Genomic DNA, 9,256 nt, shown 5'->3' with positions numbered 1-9,256 from the left:
TTATCTTAAACATTACAATGTGCTTGTAATTAAAAATGCCAAACCTATTTAATACATGTTAGTCTCCCTAAAATTAATTGAAGCTACTGTAAAGAGTTTCAGAATAAGTTTTATTCGAAGTGAAGAGTATATAGATTCCTTGAACATCAAACTTTAAACATAAATGTATAAGCAAACACAATGTTAAAAAGAAAACACTCTTTTCAATCTGAGTCATCTCATTATGTTGTCTTCTCAGCACATATTATGTAGATAATTCATTATATTTTATTTAATGTAATGTTTGTTTGAAGTCTCCAGTTATTTGAGAATGTGTCTGATTATTCTTATTGAAAGGTAAGCATTGCACATCACTATTTTAGACAGGACAGGAACATTAGGCTGAAAGTATAATTATAGGACCTCAAAGGCTTAATGTAAGAAACATTTATTCTACACTCAGTATAGAAGTTGACAGGAACCTTTACCCACTCTAGAACCCAGAATAAGGAAGGTTTTGCATCTTGAAATTCCAATACCTGGAACCTACAGTCTTTACTCTCTCTACTTTTTATTTTTTTTGTAATGGATTCATTTTGGAAGTTAAACATGTTCCTCCTTCTGTTCATATTTAATTGTCTCAAACTATTCACATGGTCCTATCCAGCTATATGAACATGGGAAAAGCTGGGCAAGAATTGCTTGGTGAATATTTTCTCTGCTGTGCCACCAACAGTAACAAATATTTATTGAGTACCTATAAATATGTAAATCACTGAGGAAAATCCTGAGCACAGAGTAAGATATTGATCGCCAGCTGTCCTCAGGAAACCTATAAGCTAACCATGGAAGTATTTCTTCAATAATACAGTCATCCAACTGAAATGATACAACTTCTTCCAAGGATTCCAAAAATCAAGTATTCATTCACATTTGGAAGAAAGAGAATACCCAGTAAAAATAATAAAATACTGTAGAGTATTTTTCCTATGGATATGAACATAGTTATATATTATTATCATTATTATTATATACATATATATGTATTATTATAATAGGTAATTTTAACATCAATTACAATTTAAAAATAATGATTCAGAGAGCTTAAATGCCTTATTCAAGACATACAGCCAATAAGTACTGAGACAAGGTATAATTCATCTCTGAGTCTAGAGTAAAAATTACCCTGCCTTAAGGGTACAACTTAGCAGTTCTCTACCTGCAAGAGAATATTCCAACTGCTGAAATCCAAGGCAATAGTCTGATGGTCACACACAGTGATAGATTTCTCTTGATCTCCGTGCCACTCTTGTTTTTCTGTTGAACCATTGAGATGAATCTTCCTTTGAGCAGCCCATTTGTATGATACTTTATTAAATTTGTGGGTTGATGGTGTATTATTGGTCAGGGTTCACCAGAGAAACAAAAGCAATAGGATGTGTGTGTGTGTGTGAATATTTTATTTACTTATTTATTCATTTATTTGCTTGTTCATTTGTTCATTTTTTCATTCATTGGGCAAGTTTCAAATTGGCAGGGTAGGCTTTTAGGCAGGAAACTGGGGAAGAGTTGATGTTGCAGTTAGAATCAGAATGCAGACTGCGGTCAGAATTCTCTCTTCCTTGGGGGATGTCAGTTTTTGTTGTTGTTTTGTTTTGTTTTTCTCTCTTAAGATGTATTTTAGCCAGAATGGGAAAGTCATGCTAGGATTACAATCACCAAACTTCAGGTGCTTAATGCAAGAAACATTTGTTTCAACTGGTTGCATAAGACCCACTAAAATTATGGAGGGTAATTTGCTGTACTCAGTCTACTGATTTGAATGTTAATCTCATCTGAAAAATATCTTCACAGCAATATCTAGACTTGTGTTTGACCATTTATCTGGGTTCTGTGGCCTAACAAAGTTGACATATAAAATTCACCATCACAGATCAGAAAGCTACTGGTAAAATACTTAGAAAATTATTTAAAGAAAGATTTTTTTTCTCACATATTAATATAATCCATATTTTTATCATTAAGTTTATAGAATGAATCATAACACCCAAATGTCTTTCCAGACTTATTTTACATTTAAATATGCTTAAAAGGCACACAATTGGGGTGCATGGGTGGCGCAGTCAGTTGAACGACCGACTCTTGATTTTGGCTCAGGTCATGATCTCAGGGTCCTGAGACTGAGCTCCATGTTGGGCTCTAGGTTCAGCACAGAGTCTTCTTGACATTCTCTCTCCCTCTCCCTCTGCCCCTTCCATTTGTGCTCTCTCTCTAGCTCTCTCTCTCTCTCTCTCAAATAAATAAATCTTTTAAAAAAATTAAAATGCATAAAAAGCACACTATTAAGCCCCAAGTCTATAGAATTTTTACTGAAAATTAGTGGGTGACACTGTTGATTTCATCCTTCCTCTTCCCAGAGAGAAGCTCTTCTCCAAGTAAATATAACTCAATGACTTAATAAGTATTCACACCGCACCTGTTGAAAGCCAGTAAGAAGCCCTATTCTCTCCTGTATCTACTGTGTCATTCATTTCCCATCATATACATCCTTACAGGCTTAATTCTATTTTCACATGCACTGACATTGATTCCGCAAGATTATTTTCCTAGAGAATAATATGCTTCTTTACATAAGGGATTGTGTCTCTTATCGGTAAGTTCTACAGCACTGTACACAAAGGAAGTGTTTTAAAATATTGCTTTGATATTGTTACAAATGAAATTTCTTTTATTTCGAGATTTTTATTTAGAGAGGAATGAAATCCTTATGAAAACTTGACTTATTCAAGAAGAATGACTTATGCGTGACTTAGGTGGCAAAAGTACATCTTTGGAAAAATTAAGTATGAGAAGTATTGAATCAGGCATCAGGAGGACTGGCATCTCCTTCTGGCTCAGTGGCAAACTAACGAATGACTCGGGGCAGGTCAACCCTTCCTGTACTTGAGACCCCCGCCTAGCAAAAGAGAGCCTTGGACTAGAAAGCTTTAAGGCCCTAAAGTTTCTAAGGTTCTATAATTCTTTGAAATATTCTAGGATTTTAGTCACATCTTTATTTCTCCTAAATTATCTTGGTTACATTATTCACATAAGATAATCCCCTTAAAGTATGATGAACATTGAAATAATACCTTAAAATTGTTTTGCAATTTTCAGAAGAAAAATTTTGTAGAAAGAATTATATAATTAATAAAGGAAATCCAGATGGCACATGATAAACAGAAACATTCTGGTGTTGTATCATCCTGTTGTAGTTGAAAGATATTTTGAAAAAGAAAAATAAAAGCAATGAATAATTTTGAAAGGATTGACTTCCGTCAGCATGATGGTTGACATTCCTGATTATTTTCTATGTTGTTATGATTGACAGTTTGAATACATCTAAATGAAATATTAGCAATCCAGGCCCAAATTGTGTAAAAAATCTCCTTGTCCAGAATGAGTGTCAAACTCCCAACGTAATCCACAATTACAAGACTCCTGCAAATCACAATCCCGTCATTTTTTTTTTTTAAAGATTTTATTTATTTATTTGAGACAGAGAGAATGAGAGAGAGAGAGCACATGAGAAGGAGGAGGGTCAGAGGGAGAAGCAGGCTCCCTGCCGAGCAGGGAGCCCGATGCGGGACTCGATCCCGGGACTCCAGGATCATGACCTGAGCCGAAGGCAGTCGCTCAACCGACTGAGCCACCCAGGCGCCCCCCGTCATTTTTTTAAATGGGAAATATAAAAGCATAGTAATTGCTTCTTGGTAGGATACTTTTTTTTTTTTTTTTGAGGGGTCAAATTTAAAACATCTGCAGACAGATGGAAGGAAATCTAGAATTAGGGCTGTTACCAAAATCTCCTGCAGCTGTCAGGGTGTGTTTGAGGCCACCCTAGGGGTTCATTAGCAACAGGCAACACCACATCCTGGGAGAAAGAAACAGGACCTGGTGGGAGAGGGACATCCTTCTCCTGGCTAATTGTTTTGGCTAATGTGAGTGAGGGATGATTAGATTCATCCTTGCAGAATACTGTTCCACCCCCCGGGGCCTGGACTGAAGCTTCTACTTGAAATTTTTGGTGTACTTTCCGGTCATCGGACCACGTGGTAACTTCCAGTCATTCCAGGGAGAACCAACTCATGCCCCAGGCGCCAATTCCTCACACCTCCCACACCCACATTCTTCCTGTTATGATCCTCACCCAATTTCTCGTGCTTAGTTTAACCTTTGAAGAGAAGGAGAGAAAGAGCAAGGTCAGCACACCGCAGAACTTGACCACATTGTGAGACACAACAAAACTAGCCTGTATTGTGGAAGCAGGGGCCTTCTGGAGATACTGGACCCATTTCATACTGTATACACCATCTGGGCTCTCTTATCTTCTTCAGGTGCTAATCATTCTAGTGTTTTTGCTTTTTTTTATTTTCTATTTCTTTGTTTCATGAAAACAAACTCAAGATGCTCTTGCTTGGTGTCATAGAACTTGACAAAATCCAGTGGATTCTTTGCCATCAAAAAGGAAGGGAAAAGAGAAGAGACATGCAAAAGAAATATTTGCTTACAGCAAGAAGAATATTCACCCAACAGCTATCATGCATATTGTGTTTTTATTGATGTTTGGGGGTTCTTTTTCTCTTATGAACTCTGTTGTTTTTACTAAATAGGAAGATAACTCCATATTGAGATTCTTCACAGTGACCGAACAGTTCTATTGTTTCTCAGGCATGTCACATGATTTCCAGACTGTGCAATGTGTGCTCACTACATCTCTTCTGTCAAGATTGCTCTGATATACTTATTTCCTTTGTCTCAGTATTACTCATCTTTTAAGACCCTTCAAAGCCATTTTATAATCTGTATGTCACACATACTATCTGCTACAGTTATAAGCCACATGGTAAATCCTGTCTGGGACCATAATCTTTCTGTGCTTATATGATTTCCCCAAATAGATTCTAAACCTCTTAGTGGCCAAGATCTGTGATACACTTCTTCATGTTAGCATTATCCTTAAAACGTCTTACACAGAGTAGGAGTTCATGAGATGATGATGATGGTAATAACCTGAGGTTCTATTTGGAATGGAAAGTGGTTTAAACAAATACTTGTGGAGATAATTGCATCATATAATATTTTCAAGATGTCATAACAAAAATATGTTCAAAGATAAATGTTCTGTGGGCTGAAGTTTCACCATTTATCACGACTCAATAGTATTCAAGTTTGCCTTTCATTTAAGGGCAAGCCCCTTTCCAATAAGAGGGTGGAGTGCAATGCAGTTTTCATAGCAAGAGTGAGAAAGTAGTTTAACCCTTACAACCTTGAGAATTAAACAAGAATTGTTACTGGAAATGTAGGTAGAAAGAAAATGGAAGTCCAAATACGAAATGAAGAGCCTGCAAGTAGAAAACATGTGGTTGGCCTCAAATCAGCTCCTGGGCCATCAGGTCCAGATTTACTTCTGTACTAAGGAAGCTGTAGCAGAAGGGGCTAAGTAGGGCCTTTTCCACCGGGTCATTTAAGTTGGGAATGAGTTGGCAATGTTGTTGGCTGTCCAAGAACATCACGGATATACTTCAAGCATCAGTCAGCCTCATGACTACTAAAACAAAAAGCAGACTAACTATTGATCAATATACTGATTGGTTTGCCCTTCATTTATTCCTGGAAGGAAGGGAGACAAGAAACCGCAGGTAATAATACTTACATTCTTTCAGTGCCTAGTTATCTTGGCACTTTTTTATAACTTTGCATATATTGACCCTCTTAATTCTCACAATAGTCTTAAGAAGTATGTGCTGTTATTATCTTGATTTTTCAAAAGGAAAATGGAGGCATAAAAGGTTAAGCAACATGTTCAAGCTCACACATGGCTAGTGAGTGGAGGAAATGGAATTCAAATAGATGCAAGGGGCGGGCCCACACTAAACCATGTCATTAGATATTTCATGTTGTTGTGTGGCAAGGTTTGGGCAAGGATGGGGCAGATTCTAAGTTTACAGTTGGTAACCCGAATAGAATAATTGGACTTTGAAAGCAGTTGATGAAGGCAGGCAATCAGTACGTTTATTACCCAAGGGTTTCCCTCTGGTCCTGAATGAGGGTGACTTGTGTGGGTAAATTTTGACACATCCCTAGAGTCCTTGCTTGTAATATGTAAAGTCCTTGGCCATCAGCACGCTGAGTGCTGGCAGTCATGCTTGCCCAGGAACAATCCAGAGGGCCATAGTATCTTCCATAGCTATGGCTTTAGCACAGCTGTGCTTCTGATGCTGACATGAGGTCCTGCTCTGCGTGGTTCCCTCTTCATTTTTTTTTTTTTTTTTAAGATTTTATTTATTTATTTTTGACAGAGAGAGGGACAGTGAGAGAGAGATCACAAGCAGGGGGAGTGGGAGAGGGAGAAGCAGGCTTCCCACTGAGCAGAGAGCCCGATGCGGGGCTTGATCCCAGGACCTCGGGATCATGACCTGAGCCGAAGGCAGACGCGTAATGACTGAGCCAGCCAGGCGCCCCAGTGTTTCCGTCTTTAAAGCTGGAGTTGCTACATGTTGTCAATAAAGATGCCCTGGAGTTTGTCTGCAGTTAATGTCACCTGGTTGGCTCTTATAGAGTAGATAGAGCACTGAGTGCAGGTCAAGTCACATCCCCAGTCTAACAAATTCCATACCTACAATGTTACCAAACACCACACTACTTATGTTTATTAGATGGTAACAATACCCACGATATTCATGCATCACATCTTAGTATTTTGTTGAATGTTTAACATAGAACATGAACTATTACATAACTCAAACCAATTTATTTGGACTAAAATTTATATCCTTAAATACTCTTCAGCACTTCAAAATACTAAAAGCCTCAATATAAACCACTGCAGCTCCCTCCTATCTAAGCCTGTGCTTGAGATTTATTTCCTCATTTAGCACTTAGCTCAAAGGGGACTCTAGTCCTTCATGCACTGCCTTATGTATATTTCCCCTACTATCCTTTTGTGAAGAGGTCAGTTTAACTTTCATCTCAAGTATAATTACTTTCTTTCAAATATTAAAGATTTCTGTCTACTCACTACTAGGATGCCTCTCTCTGCAACTTTTTTCTTTTCTTTTCTTTTCTTTTTTTCCTTTTTATTTTTTGCCCATCACTGCTGTTCATCTGCCTTTCCAGTTGCCTCTATTTCTTTTCCTAGTGATGCTTTTCTTTAGGTTTTCTTATTTCCTCCATCTGTCACAGAAGATCTTTTATTTTTTGTAAAACATCGTGAAACTAAATTTCAGGTTTATAGAGCTTCTAGTTCAAGCTGTTACACAGGCCACATGTATTTATTTCACTTCCTGAGAATTCAGTGATATGACAATACGGAAGTAGAGATGACAAAAAAAAAGATTGCTGAGTGACGTGAGACTGGCATTAGAACAAACATTTAACTAATATCTAACTAACGAAATTCAGATGGAATTATTCAAAATATACATCAGATGAAGGGTACTCAAGTTTAAACCCATTACAAAAGAAAACTTCACAAAATAAAAATGAGCTGCTGTGTATGAAATAAACAAACCCACAATCACTAACATAAAATGTTAGACTTGAACAGAATGTCTTGGACATTGCCAAAATATATACAGAAAGAGAAAGAGATGAAAATGTAAGAAAACAGTATTAGAGATAAATGATAATTCTAGGAAGGTCAGCATCAGAGTTCTTTAAAGGCAGAATGAAGAAAACGGAGGGTATGGTAGAGGAAATGGTGCCTCCCAAAGATGTCTCTGTCTTCATTGCCAGACCCTGTGAATATGCTAGCTGACATGACTAAGAAGCATCCACAGGTGTGATTAAGTTAAGTCTCTTAAGATGGGGCGAGTACCCTGAATTATGCAGGTGAACCCAATGTAATCACAAGGGTCTTTATAAGAGAAAGGGAGGGCAGCGTCAGGGAGTGTGATGAGGGAAGCGTAAGTCTCCATGATTCGAGGAAGGGCCACGGGCCATGGCAAGCTGGCAGGCAGGCAAGCTGGCGAGCTCTAGAAGCTGGAAAAGACAAGGCAATGGATGCTCCTTTAGAACATCCAGAACTAATTCAGCGGGGCTGACACCTTGATTTCAGGACTTCTGATCTCCAGCACTGTAAGTTAATGACTCTCTTGTTTTAAGCTATTAGGGTTGTGGTGATTTGTTAGAGTAGCAGTGAGAAACTAATAAAGAGAGGATGAAATAAGGGGAAAATAGAGTGGGATTTCTGAAAAGAAACAAAACAAAAAAAAACAGTGTTTTTGAGATTGAATGAATCTAAGTACAAAACAACATTCCGTAGTGGGGTGGGGAGGGGACTGCAGCTACTATATCACGAAACTTAGGATAAGGGATTTTTAAAATTTGTTGCAGGATTCAAAATAAAACTGAAAGCTAAACTAAACGGCTGTCTGCCAAGGATCAATTTTAAGATGGGCATCATAGTTTTCATAAGCATCATTGGACACTAGGTGATAGAATATGCCTTCAAATGTTTAGGATAAATGGTTTTAAAAATTGATATCTATCCTCAGACAAAATATTAAAGTGAGAAGCAAAGGCATTCTGGAAATGTAAAAACTCAGTTTACTACCTGTAAATTCGTCCTTAAAAAATATGTAACATGTACTCTGGCAAAATGAAGCATGGATCTGAAAAAAAGAAAAATAGGAAATCCAAGAACACGTGCCAGATTCAGAGAAGTAAAGAATAGAGATTTCTGAATAATTGCTAAGTAGCAGTGTAGAAACTAAGCGATTCAAATTAAAAAAAGGAAGTCAGTGAGTTTTGAGAACTTGTTCAAGAAGAAAATGAACACCTTGGGGCCGACGATACAAGGAGGAAGCTGGATGGTTTGGAGATAAGGTAAATGCATATTAAATCATAAAATTTTATTAAAAAGTACACTGTGCCCTCACAATTCTACCAGTCTTCACTATTTCTTTGCTATTTGACATTTTCTACTCTTGTGCATTTGAAGAACTCATAAAAAATTCTGGTTTCAGAGCACCTGGGTGGCTCCGTCGTTAAACATCTGCCTTCAGCTCAGGTCATGATCCCGGGGTCCTGGGATCGAGCCCCGCGTCGGGCTCCCTGCTCTGCAGGAAGCCTGCTTCTCCCTCTCCCAGTCCCCCTGCTTGTATTCCCTCTCTCGCTGTGTCTCTCTCTATAAAATAAATAAATAAAATCTAAAAAAAAAAAAAATTCTGGTTTGGTCACAACAGGAAGCATCAATTAATTGAAAAAGTTTTATTTTTTATATTAAAAAAAATAA

The sequence above is a fragment of the Mirounga leonina genome, unplaced genomic scaffold (assembly GCF_011800145.1).
Source record: "Mirounga leonina isolate KUSES-001 unplaced genomic scaffold, KU_Mleo_1.0 Mir_169, whole genome shotgun sequence".
Lineage (NCBI taxonomy): Eukaryota > Metazoa > Chordata > Mammalia > Carnivora > Phocidae > Mirounga > Mirounga leonina.
The sequence above is the reverse complement of the archived record's forward strand: the minus strand, read 5'-3'. Positions refer to the sequence as shown.